Consider the following 19,179-nt stretch of genomic DNA (forward strand, 5'->3'; position numbering starts at 1 on the left):
GTCCCGATTAACTTTTGCAAAGGAGAATTTGTAGCCGCAACTTAACTCGCCAGATTTACCCCCCTCTCCACCAAAACCGGTATGTCGGCAGGACTAGCGCAGGACTGCAGCTGCTCGGTGGGTTTCCCGTAGTAGAGGTGAGGTTCGGGGGGGGGCGGGGGTCTCCTGGTGCTGCCAACGCAGCTCCCGCGCGGGGATGCTGGAGTGCAGCAGCATCCTCCCAGCCGGGGACCAGTTCCACACCCTCGGCCCCACTGGTGCCCGCGGACCCCGCGTCACGGGCCGGCTTGGAGCAGCCACAGGACTGAGCAGGGCAGAGAGCTGCGGGGGTTCTGGGCTGGGGGTAAACCGATTTGATGGAGGCTAAATTTGGCCTGATTTGGCTTTGTCATTCTGTCTTGAATTTCTGTCGGTTTTATCTGAAAACACGGTGGGGAAGAACCTGCGGGCTGAGCCTTGTGCCTAAAGATAGCATCTAAAATCCAGGTTGAAAAGTTACTCCTCCTGCTAGGGTTATTGTGTCATTCGATTTTACAGACCATTGTAAGCAGGGAATGATGAGGGCTTTGAAAGTGCCTCGTATGTTTCGGCTGTGGATTTGGGAATGATAACTTCAAGCCTTGGTCCCTTAATGGCAGAAATTACCAACTGATTGTGCTGGTCAGCTCGCCCTGGAAGCACACTTCAAAGCTGAGCCCTGTGTGATTCATCATTGAGGTGTCGGAGGCACTTTGGAGAGCACCCATCCTTTGTAACGTGTTGCGGTCCCTAAAGGCAGGGCGATGCTGGACCATCTGCAGAGCAGGTCCCCCTGCTGAGTGGATTTTGGAGAAGTGTAGCATAGGAGCCCCTTGGGGTGGGGGCGGGGGGGGAGGGGGCGGTACTGGCACCAAAGTGACAGCTAGCACTGCTCCCAGAATGAAGATGCCTTGAGTAGGGGAGTAGCCCTGGAGAGAACGTACCTGAAATCAAAGCTGTTACAATGCCCCATGCTTTACCCACCTGTGAGGGTGCAGCATAACCTGAGAGGGCACAGTTATTTATTATCCTGAGTTTATTTTATCATGTGCAGTGAAGATGGCAGCGCTGATTTAACTAATGGAACGAGATGTTCAGGTGTACAGATTGGAAAGTGATAAAATCATAGAAGACCTCGAGTTGAAAGAGACCCATAAGGATGTCAGAAGTCAGTTCATTTTCAGGCAGAATGATGATGCTCCCCTGTCCTTATTTTGCTGGATCAATGCTCACTAATCCCTAGCTCTGGAAATGGGAATTTGCCTTAAAGAGGCAATTCTTCATGTTTTTGATAGGTAGGATTTGCAGTCCTCGTAGGTCCTGTAAATGTTGTTTGAAGGAGCAAATGATTTCAGGAGCATGCAGTGTGAGCCCCTTGTGCTTAAACATCCCACATGTGCTGTTTTGGTTGGGAATTGATGTATTTTTTATAAACTTCCTGCTTCACCATGGTTATGCAGCCAGAAAAATGCATTTGGATCTTGGGCTTTCTAGAAAGTGTATTTAGGAAAAGGTAGTTTTCCTCCAGCATGCTAATGAGAGTAACGCCGTGTGAGAGTGATGCGTCACGGAGGAGCAGAGCATCCTGTGCGGTCAAGTACCGTAGCGACCGCACTCGGGGCTCTGTGGCTGACGGAGTTCTGACAAAGGCAGCCGATGCTAATGAACAGAGGAGGCTCAGGAGTTAAGGCAGCAGTGGAAGTTCGTGTGGAAGGGAGGCATTCGCGTCTCCTGGGCTGAACCTGTTTACCACTGAACCTTTAGAATTTTTCTGGAAGATGTAATAGGAAAAATGCAAATGACTTTAGGAGTGGTTGCGTATTGCTCATTTATTCTGTTCATTCTGAGGTACAGATTAGAGTTGTTTGATCTAGAGGAAAAAGTAAAATTGGTTTGATTTTTTTGGTTGGGTTTTTTTTTTTTTAAACCTGTAAACTTCAGAGAAATTTGGCAGTAAAGTATGTGAGGGTTCCTGTTCTTCAGCCACTCAGGCTATGTCTGTATTAAATTATTTTGCTTGGTTTAAGGCAAACACGAAGTACTCAAAAATAGCTCATGGTCGAAGATTAAAATTAGCAAATGAATAGGTCAGAATTACATTCTCATTGTGTCGGAAGCAGCACTACATTTCAAGTGATACTGATGTCAAATCCAACTTCTGCTCATTAGTAGTATCAAAAAAAGAAATTGGTGGGATGTCTTTGCAGTTTGGAGCCAGGGCTTGCCTATGCACAGAAGTTGCATTGTTTTGTCCTAAATTACACAACCTCCCGAGATTCACGTGTAGCGAAACAAAGGCTTTGGTGCCAGCATAGCTCATTCCCTTAAGACTGGGGGAATAGCTGTGTGCCTATACTAGAACAGTTATGGATTCTGCTGGAATAATGCAGCTTTAACCGAAATAGTAAACCCTGTAAACCACAGAATAGTATGGACCAGTCTTTGCTAGTGTTACTAAAATGGTACACCTCTGTACCACTTCAGTCCCAAAGCTCTATTAGGGAAGTCAGGCAGGTACAAAACCTGTATTTATTTGTTATGACCTGGAGGACACCCTTCTTTCACTTGAATCTTTGGTCACCTAAGGCCATACTCTGCTCACTGTGCCCCATCTCATCCTGCTGCAATAGTGACTGTGTGCCCATTAGTACAGCCATAGCCAGTGGGGCTCACCTGGTGCAGCTCTGCTGTATCTGTCATGTTCTGCTGTCCAGGCTGAGGACACTTCTCTTTTTTCCCCTTTATTTCTTTGCTTCTCTTGGTGCACGCAGGGCTGCATAGCACAGCACAACTCCTTGCCCTGTCACCTGTATGTCAAGCAAACAGTGCTCTTGTGCAGGAGCCCTTCCAACGCCCCTTTAGTATTACTCCAGTGTCACCTTAGCCCAAATTTTATGTGAGCTTGAGGTGGTGGTGAGGCCTCAACAAGCTCTCCGTACACAGCTGGGCTTGCTGGCTGCACATCTGCTCAGCCTCAGAAGCACCAGATTCAGTAAGACTGCAGAGGTGTGGACAATTCATGAGAGACTTTGACCTACTTCATATTCCATTATTGGCTTTGGCCTTATCTACATGGGGAGATTACACCAATTTAGTTTAAGTCTGTTTTTAAAGTGATTTGATTAACCTGATGTGACCTCATGTAAGGACATTCTTATTTTGGTTCAAATGAACTTATTTGGCTTCGACCAAAACCTGCATTTAGTCAGTTTGCACAGAAGTTAAGTTAGCCATGCCTGAACTGAAAGGAGAACTGATGTCTCTGAATAATGACACAACTTTCTCATGAAAGCAGAACCTTCTGTAGAATCTGGAACAGAGTGTAGTTACTGACGAATCTGCAGGAGACTGAAAGCTATTCATAGCAAAGTTAAAAAAAAAAGGAAAAGAAAACAAGTAAAACTTAAATATCTTAGTGAGATAAATGAGATGCAAATAATCCCAGTTCTGCAATACTGAAAGCAGTGGCACAAGGCTTCCACTGCTCGAAGCAAGGCTCTTCAGCTTGCAGAAGAGGGGAAATATTTGTGCCCTGCACACAGAGTCCCTATACAGTCAAAAGCTACAATAGTGATGTGGGGAACTAGAGCCCTGATTTGAATGCAACAGTACAGAGTGTCTCATGACGTATTTTGTAGGAAAGAATAATTAGACGTGGAAATAATGAGGAAACAGGCTACATTACAACAAGATTTTATCAAAGATGGATTGTGCTGGACTAATCTAACATCGTTTTCGTACAACAGATTATTTAGGTGGGGTGAGGCAGGAATGTGATTTATCTACAGACAAACATTTGATACCATGCCCCACAGGACATTATTGCTTAAAATGAAGATGATGGTTCAATTCAAGAATTGAAAGATGGGAAAGGAGCTGGCTAAAGAAAAGATACAACAGTTGCATGCCCATAAAGCTGTTGTCAAAGAAAGTCATTAAGATGGAGGGAGATGAGAGCTGTTGCTCTCTTGGGACCAGGCTTGTGCCTGTTGAATGGAGCTGTGCTGATTGATGGGTAGGACCTGGGTGTGTGCCCAGGAGCTGCACGGGATGACACAAAGTTGGGAGGTATTGTCAATACAGAGGAGGATCAGATTATCATATGAAAGGAATTTAGATGACTTTGTTGATCACAGTGATAGAAATAAAATGACATTTAATAAGGCTGACTGCAAAGTCATGCAAAGTTTTCAGCTCAGAGATCAGTAACAAGAATTACCAGTATGAAACAGGAGCTCATCAGCTCTCTGTGACAGAAGGGAAAGATGTGGATGCACTGGCTGGTCAGGAGATACCTGCAGACAAGCAGTGAGATACAGCTGTGATGGAGACCAGTGACATCCTTGCATATCAAAGGAAAATAATATGAGAGATTGAGGGAAGTGTGATATTGTCATTGTACAAATCATTGCACAGAGGGTTGGCCCAAGAGCTTCCTGTTGCTCATGGAGTAGCCCACTGGGATTTTGCTTAGCTCTAGACATCCCCAGGCAAGGAAATGTTTAATTAGAACAGTAGGAGGACTAGAGATGTGGTTACACAAATGGACCTTCTGTTGTATAAAGTGAGGTTAAAGAGCATAACTTGTCCACTCTGGCCAGTTGAACAAATTAACAGACAGGCTCCAGTAGGTCTTCTTGCACACTGTTGGGGCTAAACAGCAAGAAGGCAGAAAAACTAAGTCAAAAGATAGCACCTGCACAGAATCAAATTGTGTAAGTTGGTTATGAATAAATTTGGATGGGAAATGAGAAGATAGCTTCTAGCTACCTAAGGACTGAAGCTGTGTAATAGTCTTTCAATTAGGGTAGTTTTGAGATAGATCTTGATAATCTTATGAAAGAGATTATACAATTAAATTGGAGAGTTCCTGGAGATAGGAAATTAAGTTTGCAGAGTTAGTCCATCGGTCTCCAGGGCAGCTGTATTTTGATGTAAAGTTGAAAGGAGAATGGACCTGGTTTTGTTTGCACTATCAAGTCTGTGCATCAAAGCTTCTGCTGTTTTCTTGGGACCCAAGGCTAGAATGAATTTTCCCTGTTGCTTCAGGTTTTAACCTTTTTTCCCCATACTTGCCCTCTGCTCAAGAGCTAGACATTGAAAGTGCACAGTGTAGAGACCCCTTGTAGCATTAGATGGGCACAATTGCCTGCATTTTTTCCTGGTGTGCTCCCTGGTTTAACCTGTTCATTAGATATTTTTTGTGTTGTACTTCATGGTATATTTCCAGGGATTGGTTTCTAGCTTTGTTAAATTAACTTTGTGTGGGGTACAAGGACATGCAGTACTGGCAGTGATCTTCACCTGTCCTTTTCTGTGTCACAACACAGTTTACTCTTCTGTGCTTCTGATGTGCATCATAAGTTTGTAGTATGATGTGAGGACATATTCTGGGGCCCCCTCATGCATCTTGGCAGGTTAGAGAGATGTTGTGAGGTAGCCCTTAATGGTGGTGTTTTCCAAGACTGGAGTGCTGGGGTTGATGTTCCCATTCTACCTGATCTTCCTAAATTAAGTTGCAAAGCTGGACTTAAAATCAGATCTGCTTAAAATCAGATCTGCTCTGGTGCTGATTGGAGCAAAATTCTGCAAACAGTGTAGGATAACTTCTAGGGGGTGGGGAGATTGCTGATGATTAGTGATGGATTAGTAATTTTAAAAACATGGTTTTATTATAGGAAAGTTGACTGTATAATCATAATGTGCATCTTATTACAAGAAAGAAAGAAGAAAAGAAATACAATGAGAAAAAGCAAGCAGGCAAGCAAGAAGAACAGCTTGCCTTAGCCTGAGGCAGAGATCACATACCTGCTAAGCTGCCTGCAGAGAGAAATTGAAATATGGAAAAATGACAGTGCAAACGAGGACAATATTGAGAGGGTAGAAGAGGAAGTGTGTTAACCAAGCTCCACAGAGCTGTTGAAATGCATTGAATCATCTGTGACTTGTATTCTTAGGCAAACACAATTGTATAATTGATTAATTTGTCAACATTTCTTTAATGCACAACACTATGGTAACCAAGAGACTCGCTAAACATTGTCACAGAGAACACTGTAAAAGAGATCTTTCTTTAGGAGGCAAGGGGGGAGGCAGAACAAGAACTTGGAGCTCTAACTTTAGAAGACTGATATGCACACCCACGAACACACACAAGTGCATACATGAGCAGTTGGAGATGGCCTCCTGTTGATGGTGGTAGAAGATGGACATCAGATAGGTTGTCAATGATGTACATGTGGTGGCCCTGAATGCTAGTGCTGCATGACTTAGGCAGCCAATGGACCACCCTGCCAGTGGGTCTCTAACACCCAGGACTTCCAAGCAGGCAGGGAGTGCAAAGGGCTTCGTATTCCAGGTGCCATTGCTCACATGACATGGAGACCCATGCACTCAAACCTCCATCAGCTTCTGGAACCTCAGTCCAGGGCTGCTTCTCAGGGACTTGTTCCATGACATAGAAATGAGTAGGGTTGTACCCTGAGTATCCTGGGCTTGGCTGGTAGCTGTGTTGGACCTGCAGTTGCCACCTGTGCTGTCTCTGTGCCCTCTCTGGGCAGTGATTCAGGCAAGCCCCTCTGCTCCCAAGGTCAGTGCCATGTCTCAGCAGACTCACTAATCTCCCCATGATTCATATTCTCCCTCACTTACAAGTCAATGTGAGGTGCTTTGTTGAATGCCAACTCTAGGCAGATCGATTAATTGATTGACTAACAGATAAACAGAGAGATGTTTGCAGGTGTTTTTATTCTTGTTTATAAATTGCCCAAGCTTAGGCAAGCTTTCTGAGTATGTGGCAATGGCAGAAATCATATTCATAAAAATGCTAATCTCTTCTCTTGCTTCATCAGTCCAGCCCACAAACACACGCATACACACACACACACTTAGAAGACATTAATAAGGTTTGTTTGTTCTCTTCTAGGTTCATCCTACTTTACTCTTGTTTCAATTCACAGGACAGTGTGGCAGATTGCTTCAGGACAATAAAGTTTTGACCATAAGCCACATACTATTATTTTATTTAGAAGTAAACTAACAACAGCTGAGCTGCTAACAGCTCCCATCACTGTGGATTATTTTGCACAGGCATGGCAGCACTGTAGCATGATTTGCAAGCAAATGCAGAGGTTTTTCTCTGAAGGGGATGAGGTGAACCTCTGGCCCTGATGAAGGCAAAAGCTGAACTGCTATCAGCTTCTGGGCAGTGAGGACCTCTTCCAGAGTACCAACCAAAGAGACAAGTAAATGTTCGTGGGAGTCAGCCCTTGGGTTTAGGCTGTATAAGGCTCTACTGCATAAACTGCAGATATGTTTTTATGTCTAGAGGAGGATGCTGTGTGTTTGGTCCACTGATGGCTTGTCACTGCAAACACAGCAATTAGAGAGGCTGTAATAGCTGGCGAGGGTTACACCCCTTGCTGAGGAAGTTTGGCCACGAACCTGTTTGTCCTGTCTCTGAGTGCAATGTACACTGTGTACACAGTTTACAGTAAATTAAAAATATTCACTCTCATCAAACTGTTTCCAATCACATTTTGTTAAGTGCTGTATTACGTGTGTGTGTGTTAAAGTGAGTCATGTGTGGCAAGAAGGCAGGACTTTGCCTGACTCCACTCCTGATCTGTGTATTAAAGCTGGGTATCAACAGTTTGCTTTTTCTCTCAAATAGAACAATTGTAATTGCTTCATTGTGGGGCAGGCTTTTAATGGAAGTGGCACAGTAGGAAGTATTAATAAAACAAACCCTTTGTGCTAATCCTGACACGTTTTCTATTTGATTTTGCTTATGGCAGAAGGCTGAGCCCTGTCCCTGGTGGAGAAAATGTGTCAACATAGAAAAAGTGAGTTACTTTATTTTCTTCCTAGGGTAAAACCCTGGGGCTGTGCTGTGGAGCTCTGTGTTTGCAGAGGCAGTATGCATTGGCCCTTGGGTGCCAGTCCTGGAACAGACAATTCTTTCCACTCGAGCATGGACTTCTGTGAAGCTGAATCACTTACTTATCTGGGGGCATCTTTACATCTCTTGAAATTTGGCACTTCAAATGCAAAACCTCCTAGTATCTATGTCTCACTGGCCCCAGAGCAGAAAACAGTTATTTGGGGAAATTTGCACAACTCGGGAACACTTGCTGAAAATTTGATGTGAGGAAATTTTCTACAACTCCATTTTCCTGCTTTCTGGAAATAATTCAGATAATTTGGAAGGAGAGGGTCACAGAGAAGACTGTTAGAGTAGTAAAGTGTATAGGATTCAGCAAGAATAGAGTAGAGTAGAATAGAATAGAATAGAATAGAATTTACCAGGTTGGAAGAGGCCTTTGAGATCATCAAGTCCAACCTATCATCCAACACTATCTAATCAACTAAACCATGGCACTAAGCACCCCATGCAGTCTCTTCCTAAACACCTCCAGTGATGTGACTCCACCACCTCCCTGAGCAGCCCATTCCAATGGGCAATCACTCTTTCTATGAAGAACTTCCTCCTAACATCCAGCCTAAACCTCCCCTGGTGCAGCTTGAGACTGTGTCCTCTTGTTCTGGTGCTGGTTGCCTGGGAGAAGAGACAAATCCCCACCTGGCTAAAACCTCCCCTCAGGTAAGTGTAGACAGCAAGAAGGTCTCCCTTAATCCTGCTATACTGTCTGGAAAGCACAAAGCTCCAACTTTTTCTTAGCCAGGGCATATGCTTAGAATCTGGAGCTGAATTCCTTATCTTGGGCATATTCATAGTTGGAAAAGCAAATAGTAGAGCTATCATGATCTAGAATGTGAGACTGATTAGTTTGTTAGTAGTAGGCTGTTGTGACTAGAGCAGACTAGAGCAAGGAAGAAGAACTTCTGTGGTATTTTGGTTTGTTGGGGTTTTTTGGTTGGCTGGCTGGCTAGTTGGGGTTTTCTTAAGGGTATAATGTGAATATTAATAACTGATGTAACTGGAACAGCATATTTCTTAAAACTTGTCCTTAGAGCTAAAGTATTGTATTAACATGATGAATTTGATTGCACAGTATGTAAAGTTTTATAAATATAAATCATCTTCTTATTTTAAAAGCTGCAGTGCTGAGGAAACTATTCTGGGGTTTTCTAATATAGTCTGGTTTGATTTGTTTGAATAAGAAGAGATATCAGAGAATAAATCAGATAATGAGCTGCTTTACATAGAAGGCATAATGCCTATTTATAATGTATAGAAGCTCTAAGAGAGATGAATTGTCAGTTTAATCTTCTTTGGATTGTGTTTGAAACCTACTTTTATGAGGCATTCCTGACTCTTCTGGAGATTACTATTCAGACACTTACACAGACTTCATTTGTGTTTGATTTACGGCTCTACAAGATGCTCTACAGGCAAATCTTCTCTTCAGTTGTTTTTATTTGGTTCCTTGACCTTGGAAGTAAAATTTGTGGTGATTGTAGGTGTTGCTAAAAGTTTTCTTCTGACCTAGTTGCCCTTGTCAGAACTTAGGAAGTACTGTTGTCTCAATGGTGCATCTTAGCAGAAGCAGCAGTAACACAGGTCATGTCTTTTGTTAATGGCATCTTGGACGCAACATTGCAGAGGTTTGGAGTTGACCTGAGAGGGATGAAGATTTCTGCCTTACTCTGTGCAGAAATGAAGAGTATGGAGGTTGGAGCCTTTGCAATAAATACTTCTTTTTCCTGTTTTTTTTTTTATGTAAGTTCTTGTGATAAATTTCCTGTGGAAAAGATGACTGCTGGATGAATCAAATCAGATGAACTAAACATTAGATTTCTCTCTGTGGTTTTAACAGCGCACTGACATTGGCTGTGTGCCTATAAAACAGCTGGGTTTTGAGGGGAAAAGAAAAAAAGAAGTGACATTTATTTCTATGTCTTTCCTGACATGACATCATGCTTTATTAGGGAATCATTTCAATCATCTTTACTAGCAGCTGATTTTCTTCCCAGCCTTGCAACACTTGCAGCAGGCTCAATCAAAGAGCCCTAATGGAGAAACATGGCTGGAAAGATGACACACAGGCTGGAGCCTGGCAGAGCAGGATTGCTGCTCTGTGTAGAGAAAGAGAACATCTATGAGATATTAAAAACTTCTCACAGGGATAGGAAGATAATTCTCGAGATAACACTGTATCAGGCTCTGCTCTAACTTCTATCTCCTGCCAGGCTTCCTAAGCCCTAGGTCATAAGGTTAGAGAAAACTGTGGGCTGATTATGTCATCCTTCACCTGTAGATGCAGAACTTCCCAATTGCAGACCCAGATAGCTGTCATCACCCTCCTGTTAAGGATGACTGTTTCTGAAACATTAACATTCGTGTCAGGTCTAGATATGGATCAGCACAGGCTTAAATCATTGTCAGGAACAGATGTGAGATACCTAATCAGTTATTTGCTAAGGAAAATGAGTTTGATTGCATGAATAGTTGTAAATATTTCATTCAGCAATTCCTCTACTGCAGCAATGGTAAACAAGCGTCTGAGGCCGAAGAGAAGCAGGTTTTGGTACTGCACTTGACTTTTTTTTTAATTCATTTGAATGTTAGCGTAGAAGAAAGCAGGTACCTTGCATTACTTTTTCTGAAGCATTGGTCAGTGTGCCCAGGCAGCCAAGAAGGCCAATGGCATCCTGGCCTGTATCAGGAACAGTGTGGCCAGCAGGGGCAGGGAGGTCATTCTCCCCCTGTACACTGCACTGGTTAGGCCACACCTTGAGTCCTGTGTCCAGTTCTGGGGCCCTCAGTTTAGGAAAGATGTTGACTTGCTGGAATGTGTCCAGAGGAAGGCAACAAAGCTGGGGAGGGATTTGGAGCACAAGCCCTATGAGGAGAGGCTGAGGGAGCTGAGGTTGCTTAGCCTGAAGAAGAGGAGGCTCAGGGGTGACCTTCTTGCTCTCTACAACTACCTGAAGGGAGGTTGTAGCCAGGCAGGGGCTGATCTCTTTTCTCAGGCAACCAGCACCAGAACAAGAGGACACAGTCTCAAGCTGCACCAGGGGAGGTTTAGTCTGGATGTTAGGAAGAAATTCTTCATAGAAAGAGTGATTGCCCATTGGAATGTGCTGCCCGGGGAGGTGGTGGAGTCGCCATCACTGGAGGTGTTTAGGAAGAGACTTGATGGGGTGCTTGGTGCCATGGTTTAGTTGATTAGGTAGTGTTGGATGATAGGCTGGACTCAATGATCTCGAAGGTCTGTTCCAACCTGGTCTATCCTATCCTATCCTATCCTATCCTATCCTATCCTATCCTATCCTATCCTATCCTATCCTATCCTATCCTATCCTATCCTATCCTATCCTATAACCAAGGGCTCACTTTGAAGAGAGCCAAACATGCTTAACCCTAATAAACATGGTCAGCCTCATCGTGGTCTATGACGTGCAGCGTTTGTCCACAGGATGAGCACAAAGCTGCAGACCTTGCCACTGGGACACAATGATGGCACAGGAATTAATTCTGGCTGCAGTAGGAAGATGGTGGCCTGAGCACCAAAACAGCCATCCTCTGCCTCAGTTTTGCACCTGCCCACCTGAAGCCAAGCTTTGGTGGTGAGCACAGTGCTGGGCTGGGAGCTGAGGAGGACAGGGTGCTCTGTCCCCCCATTGGGCAATGAGAACTTTGCTAGCTCTTTGATCCATTTTCTATATGCAAGCAATAATTAAGAACATGGCTTTAATCTCCTGTTTGTTGTGCACTTCTCACTTGTTGAAAACAAAATCAAAGTGGAAGAAACTTTAATGTTAAATCAAGATGGGTGTAATGCTAGTTTTAGTTAAGTAGATAGGAATTTTACTGCTGATCTTTTGCAGAAGGGCTGATGAGAAGCTAAAGAAGGAAGGAGGAAGTTCACTTTCCTCTCCGCCTAGAAGAATGTTTATGCTGCTTGAATTTTGACTAAATTATTTTGCTTGTGATTTTTGGGAGGCATGCACAAAAGCAGTGCATGAAAGAAGGAGGTTGGGAGAGTAGATGATATCTGCCTCACTAACACTATATGAAATTTGGAGGAAACTGGGGCTGTCAGCTAAAGGTCATGGGCATTTTTAACTTCTGCTGCTGGCTTCATGCTACTGCGTAGATGTTCATCGGGGATCTTGCTGGCCTTGGTGGTATGACGTAGTCAGATTATCACAGAAACAAGCTCCCCTTGTACCCATGTGTTTTTTATGCATGTGCATCACAGTGTGATTCTTTCCATCGGCTGGGTTTAATGTGTGTTTTCTCAGACAGCCTAATTTTGTTGTGTTAAATACAGGGTGGACATTGTTAGTATATGGGATATGCAGTTTAAGGTGCTTTGGTCAGGAAAGCCCTAGGTAACAAGTTCAGGTTTGTTCTAATTCTGGAAAGCACAAATAAATCCCACTGTTTTCACCCAAGAATTACACAGGTGGTTAAAAAAAGAACCATGTGCCTGTAGACCAGGCTGAATGAAGAGCCAGCTCTTTAGTGCTCTTTGCACTCTGTCCCAGGTGAGGTGTGATCTCACACTGCAGGCTTTTCAGCTAGCTTGGGCTCTTCCTTGAAAACCAGGGACAACAGACATCTGTAAGGTACAGATATGCCATCCTTCTCAGCCACATCTGTATGGCCAGGATGCTCAGCAGGGTGGGTGGCAGTACCCATCTCTGCTGCCATTGCTTTACTTAGCAGAGGAGAGTTATCCTTTGAGAGAGGTGGACAAATGTATTTAATTTACTGATTGTATTTGAGCCTTGATTTTGACTCATACCAGGAGGAGATTTTTTGTCCTACAGCTGTGAAATAAAGCATATTTTGAAATGTTCTGCATGCTTGCACAGTTGCAATCTATAGACAGCCTGTAGATGTCAAAAAAAACCAACCCAAACCACACTTACGTCCTTAATTTCAGGGGTGCCCATTCTCATGGGACACGACCAGTATCCTGTGTCCTCCCTCTGCTGTCAGTAAGAGTTCCCCACTGTTCATTCTGCAGCAGGTGACAAGGGACTGTGCGCTCTGCAGGGCTGGCAGGGCAGCTAAAGAGACCAGAGCGTCTGTGGGGCCACGAGAGCAGAAACGCTGGCGGTTGATCTGTTCCCTTTCCCCCCATCCCTAGCCCCCACCGCCCCCGAATCTCATGTTTACTTGAACCCTTTTTACATCAAGACTGTCTGGGAGGGACACATCTTTTCCAGTCTAAAATAGTTAAAAAAAAACCCCTCCAAGAGAATCCCCCGAGCAAAGTGGGCATTCAGTCATGCTGAGTCACATTTGGTTATTATGGCTGATTATCCAGCCAGGCGTGCAAATAAACTGCAAGGGGGGGAAGAAGGACGTGAGTGAGTATCTTATCTACGACAGAATGAGGCCTTGGGTCTTTGTGCATAATATGTGTAACAATAATGACCTAGTATGAGAGTGTTCAGAGACTGACATATTTGCAGTCTAAAAGAGATAGCGAAGTAATAAGGGAGAGAGAGAGAGAGAGATCTGTGGATGTTTATCTTCTCTTTTCTTCTTTCTGAAGGAAAGTTTGGCTTTCTCATTATATTTTCTAGTGCTTATCAGCAGTGCCATGAAGAATGATGAATATGATTGCAGTTAATTGTTTAAATATTCTTTCATGCCTGAAACTTTCAAAACAAGTAACCACCTTTGGAGGAGCTGGGTGAGAAGCGATGTGGACAAGATAGTGCAAAAGAGAGTATTGGATGTGAAGTTAAAAGTGCCTCAGAGAAGAGAGAGAAGTAGAGGGGTGTGTTTTAAAGAGGGAGAGAAAACTGATTGTATTATTAACTATACCAATAAGCTTCAGTAGTTAAATCCATGCTTGGTGTAACAGCAATGGAATTGTACGTGAATCAAAATCTTTTCTGGTGCATAAGTCTTCCAGTGTTACTGAACAAAAATACTACAAATAAGCATGACTTTGTCCAAAATGCATTTGCTGACTATATTTGTCTTCTGTCCTTTTCATAGCAAACAAGAAAAGACATCTGTGGAGAAGGTCTGGTAGCCACAGAAAATATTATGCCTTGTCGTGTCTAACTGGTGCTATTAAGAGCTATTCTCAACTCAAAAGAGCTGTTCTTTAAGGCAGCTGAGACGAATGTGTATTTGCTGCTTGGGACCCTTTGCAACCATATTATATATTTGTGATGTAAAACAGTGGATGGAGAAGTGCCACCTCGAGACAGCTGTGAGTGATTTTGGAAATTCTGAGTAATGAGACGAGTTTTCTCACAATACTGCTCAAGTCTAGCCCTTAATCATACACTTGAAACAAGTGGGCTCAGAACTTATGAAAGGTGTTTACTTATTCAGCTTTAAGGCACAGGCCAAGAAATAACTTGATCGGATTAGCCAGGTTTGAATAGGAACAGCAGCAAATAGACTCAAGTGAGTGTGAATGATGCTGCTGTTCTCTCTATTAGAAAAATATCTGCCAGCTGCCGCTGCAGAGCGTAATCCTGCAAGGTGCTGACGCCTCTGCTTCCCATTGCCCGAGGCAGCTGGACCAGGGCACTTAAGGCATGCATCTCCCATTACTCACCTTAGTCAAACAATGGGTTTTCTCTGAGATCCTTCTCTCCCCTGTTATATAAAGGCTGATTCTTTTCTACTTCCTCCTTTTTGAAAGGCTCTTGACGCTTACAGGGACTGGGTACGTTGCTGGTTATTCTCAGCTGCAAGATTACAGAGATGGCAGTGGTAAGGTCAGTGGGGCATGAACACAGCTCAGCTGGAGAGCAGATGTGAGCAGATCATTTAAGGAAAGCAGATGAAATTCTCGGAGCCAAATGAGGATAAGACAAATTTTGAAATGTAAGCGCTTTATTTAAATTCCTTTTGACTTATGTGCACATTGTACCTGGGATGCTCCAGAATTAAACACACCAAGAGGGTAAAGAAGTTTCTCATGCCTGAACTTGGATACGTGAAGCCAAAGATGTAAAATGAGGTCAGCTGCAGTGAATCCTTTGATATTCGTTTAATGGATAAGTAGATAAAACTCTAAGTAAGCTTGCATGAGAGACTTTGAATTTTAACTACTAAAGCTCTCTATGATTTTTCTCACAGGTTTTTCTTACACAGTTTGGGGTTTTTTTTGCATACCAAGAGGGTGGTCAAATACTGGAACAGGCTTCCTAGAGAGGCAACCAATGCTGCAGACCTGTCAGTGTTTAAGAGGCATTTGGGCAATGCTCTTAATGATGAGGTTTAACTTTAGGACAGCTTTGCCTGAATTGGTCAGGCAGTTGTCTAGATGATCCCTTCCAATTCAACCTAGTCTAGTCTAGTCTGTTTGGCAGTTTAACTGTTCAAACTGCTGGTGCTGTTCCAATGCAGGTCTCCTCAAGCTGTTTTCTCATTTCTTTTGCCTTTGAACTGGAGGTAAGAGGTGCTTGGGCTCTGGGAAATTCATCTTTTTGGTAGTCTTTGGGTTTGAGATTTGGGCTGAAGTCAAGAAGCTGAACTCTGGATCCCAGGAGCTGAATTCTCCTTTAGTATAGGGAGGCTTTCAATCTGGTTCAGACCTATCTATAATCCTTTTGTCATACTATTTCCTTTTTTGAATAGCTTCCTTATGTATTGAGTTCCAGAAATTCCAGGCTGGTGATACACATGAGAAACAGATTGCAACAGAGAACAGATTAAATTACTCAGGTCTAGCATTACTGAGGCAGAGCATTTTTTTCCTTCATGTGTTTGAAAAGGGAGGAAAATCTCTCTTTTATTTATAGGTAGAAATATGAGATCAAATGATTCTGAGCTGCCCTTTCATTGGCCAGTCAATGATCACCTGAGGAAAAAAATAACAAACTGGCTGATTTTCCCCTCCTCTATTTGAGAATCAGTTCTTACCAGTGCTGTGTACTTAAGGGAGTTCTAAGACTATAGTCTTAGATGCTTCAGGAAGCTTATTTTAGGAGGGAAGCTTGACTGAATGCCAATAGACGGAGCTAATCATCAGGACATCTGGATTCACTTCTTAAGTCTGCTCTGTGACCTTGGGTCAATGATTTAGGTCGAGCTTTTCCAAAATGTGCATTATTTGTAGGCACTGATTCTGGGTTTCAGCATTACTGAAAATTAGGCTGGAAGTGCGTTTGCTGTCTCAAAAAATCAGCTTCCCAAAACTGGGACACTCATAAAACCAGACAGAAGTAGAATGTGTGCCCCTATTTTCTCTCTTGTACAAGAAGGATGGATAACTGTGTTTATAGAGTGTGTCAAGGCTTCCTGATGTAAAAGCATTAGAAAAGAGAAAGGATGGCAGCAACCTGTTTGCTATGCATCAGACTAGGCACTGTTCAGCAGAAATCAAAGGATGCTGAACAAGAACCAGACTTCCAGGACCTCCCACTTTACCAGCCAAAGGATTCCCCAGACTGTGTGGAGGACCAAGAAGATCTAAGAAAGCCCTTAAATGACAGAGGCAAGGATAGCCAGCTATCTGCAGACTGTACAGCATCCAGTCCAGCTAGCTGCCTTCCCACATGTTGCCCAACAGCAACAGAGGAGCAGCTAAGTTGCCCTTTCTTGGAGGGAGGATTCAGGGTCATGCCATTGAGTGTGGACAGGGTGGTGCAGGTGCAGTAAGCTGTGTGCTTCCAGAAGGCTCTGATCTGTGGCACATACAGTCAGTTTTTGCATGTCAGAAAGGGGCAGAACTAGTGTGTGAATGTGGATTGACTATGCTAAACATCTGGTCACATAGTGGAAGAGTCCTGATAGTATCAGGCTCCTTTCATTAAATGGCCTAGGGAGTTGGTAGATGACTCTTGCTTTTACAGGTGTGTACATCACTTTCACAGGTGCTTCCTGACTCCAAGATCAATTGTGGTTGCTATCAGGCTTTGAAGTGAGATGATGTCCATTTATAGGACAATAGGCAGGGAACTACTGTAGACAGAAGATGTTTGAGTTTGAATTAAAGTCCTTGAGTCCAAAAATCACTCCCAGAGGTCCTGCAACCTGTGAGTGGATGGACTTTGAAGCCAAGTCATACACAGCATTTTTCTCCTCACTGGAGCAGGGCACCTTGGAAGTGCTGTCTTGGAACCACCCAGGACCCACTCTTGACTCAGCTGAAGCAGACCTTGGGCCTTACATTTAATTTTACATTATTAAATCAACTTACAGCACAAGCAAACTCAGAGCATAGGTGCTCATCTCATCTATGCTGTCCTCAAGCATCTGAAATGCATTTTATATGCAAGGCTGAGAAAAGCAAAGAAGAAATAAAAAACATTATATTGTTTGAAGAGAAAATGAGAACAACTGAGGACACAAATGATACTTTTGCCTCTTTCAATGAACTGGTAGTTGCTGGGGGTGTTCTCTTGCTGCAAAAAGTAGAGGAGGTTGTATTTAGTTTAATTAAATAGCTGGTTTTCTTTGTTGTCTGATGATTACATTTATTCTGCACACAGGGAGAGCATAAGGCATAAAAGTAGGTAGTTTAATGACACTTTACGAGACTTTCTTTAATGAGACTTTATGTAGCTGTCTGCTTGGGATGAGTTGCATCCCCAGTAAACAGAAGAGGAATTGCAACAGGGGTTTCAGGGTAACACATCCAAAAAGGAAGCTTTGGCATGTTCTGTCCCAGTATCTGCACAGCTGCCAGAACAAAATCTGAACCTGAGAAAGGACCCAATGGCCTCAGTTAATGCTGTAAATACAGTTGATGTGGGCTGTGTCCTCGTAGTGGGAGTAATCCACAGCACCTCCCAGGGAGAAGTTCTAGCTTCAGGTGATCCCTGAAAACAAGGTGCCCAGCACCTGCTTCAAAGGCAGTTCTGCAGTAGGTGCATAAGCTAATGCTGTCAAGTTAGCAGAGTGTTGGGTTTGGCTCTTTGCAAAACTGTTCCAAGCTGGTTTGCTCTGGAAGTGTTGAACCTGTTCTGAAGAGAGCGCTGAAATTAGGCAGAATTTCAGCAGTGGGTTTATGATCAGGTGTTGTCCATCTTGTTTAAGCTGCAGAACCAATAGTTTGGGGTGGGGTTTTTTTAGCTTGTTGAGCCACTCTTTTCATTACTGAAATTTATTGGGTTAAACTTCCCACACACATCCCCCACCCTTTGTGATTTGCCAGAGAAGTGACTATGATAGAAAGTGGCCTGAGGCATGAGAGGAGCTCTGTTCACCTTTCCTTCACATGCCCCTAGCAGGAGTGGTTACCTAACCTCCAACATCAGAAGGTGAGCGGTGCAGGAGTCATCCTGAATGTCACTGTTGCTTTCCTTGGTAGGACTTGCTCTTGGTGGTTTTTTTGCAAATTGCTCTGAAGTGAAATGTGTGTTTATGTCTGTCTGTCTGTCTATGCACTCGCCCCCACACACATGCATTTGCACCATCAGATCAGCCACAAGCCAAAGCAGAGCTTTAGGAGCATTTGTGTTTGCTGGAAATTTTGGAGAACATTCTGTTCAAAAGACTTCTGCCTGATAGATCTCAGTGCTGCTGCCTTCTCTTTAGCTCTGTGTGCCTGTCCTGGAAACAGTCCCATGAAAACACTCATCCTGATTTCTGCTGAAGGATTAACTGTGGGCAACTGCCTTTGCTCCCATCCTACATGAGGGAGGGCTGTGCTATTAGCTGAGAGTTATTTGGCTCTATGGCTGACCAAGTCAGAATTGTTTACAGATTAGACATCATCAATTCATTCTACAACACACATTTGCCTTTCCTGTAGTGACTGAATAGCTACACAGGTATTCATCCAAGACTGCAAAAGTATCATTTTTCTATGCATTTTTATCCTACCCTGCTCGTGGATATTAGAAGCATAATGCAACCTGGAAGCATAGTTTTGTGTCAGAATCAGCAGTTCTGCCTTTTGCCATGTCTTGAGAATTTTAAGGAGCTATTAGACAAATTGATAGAATTAATTAAATGCATGCCTGTCTTGTTACAGAAACCCTGGAGACACTTTAAATAATACTCTACAATCTTGAATCGTTACCCTGCAAGGTTTAGTAATTGCTGGAACAGAACAAACTTGGCCAGCTATTTTCACCAGGATCTAACAAAAATCCTAGAGAACAAAATGTTCCAGTAATCATCCTTTTCTTTTCAAGTGTCTGTTAGTTTTTAATCCTTCCCCCCCTCCCCTTTCTTTTGTCTGAAAACAGCACATCCTCCAAAACTCAACACACCACCATTGTTCCTGCCCTGTATCTTTCATTTAATTTCTGTGCTGAATC

General features: G+C 43.4%; 1 protein-coding gene across 6 annotated transcripts in view; it reads left to right on the forward strand.

Moving 5' to 3' along the window:
- Nucleotides 1-19,179, forward strand: part of PASD1 (PAS domain containing repressor 1) — a 103,845-nt gene that overhangs the window by 52,118 nt on the left and 32,548 nt on the right. The window lies entirely within an intron of this gene.

The sequence above is a fragment of the Dryobates pubescens genome, chromosome 18 (assembly GCF_014839835.1).
Source record: "Dryobates pubescens isolate bDryPub1 chromosome 18, bDryPub1.pri, whole genome shotgun sequence".
In the NCBI taxonomy this organism is placed as follows: domain Eukaryota; kingdom Metazoa; phylum Chordata; class Aves; order Piciformes; family Picidae; genus Dryobates; species Dryobates pubescens.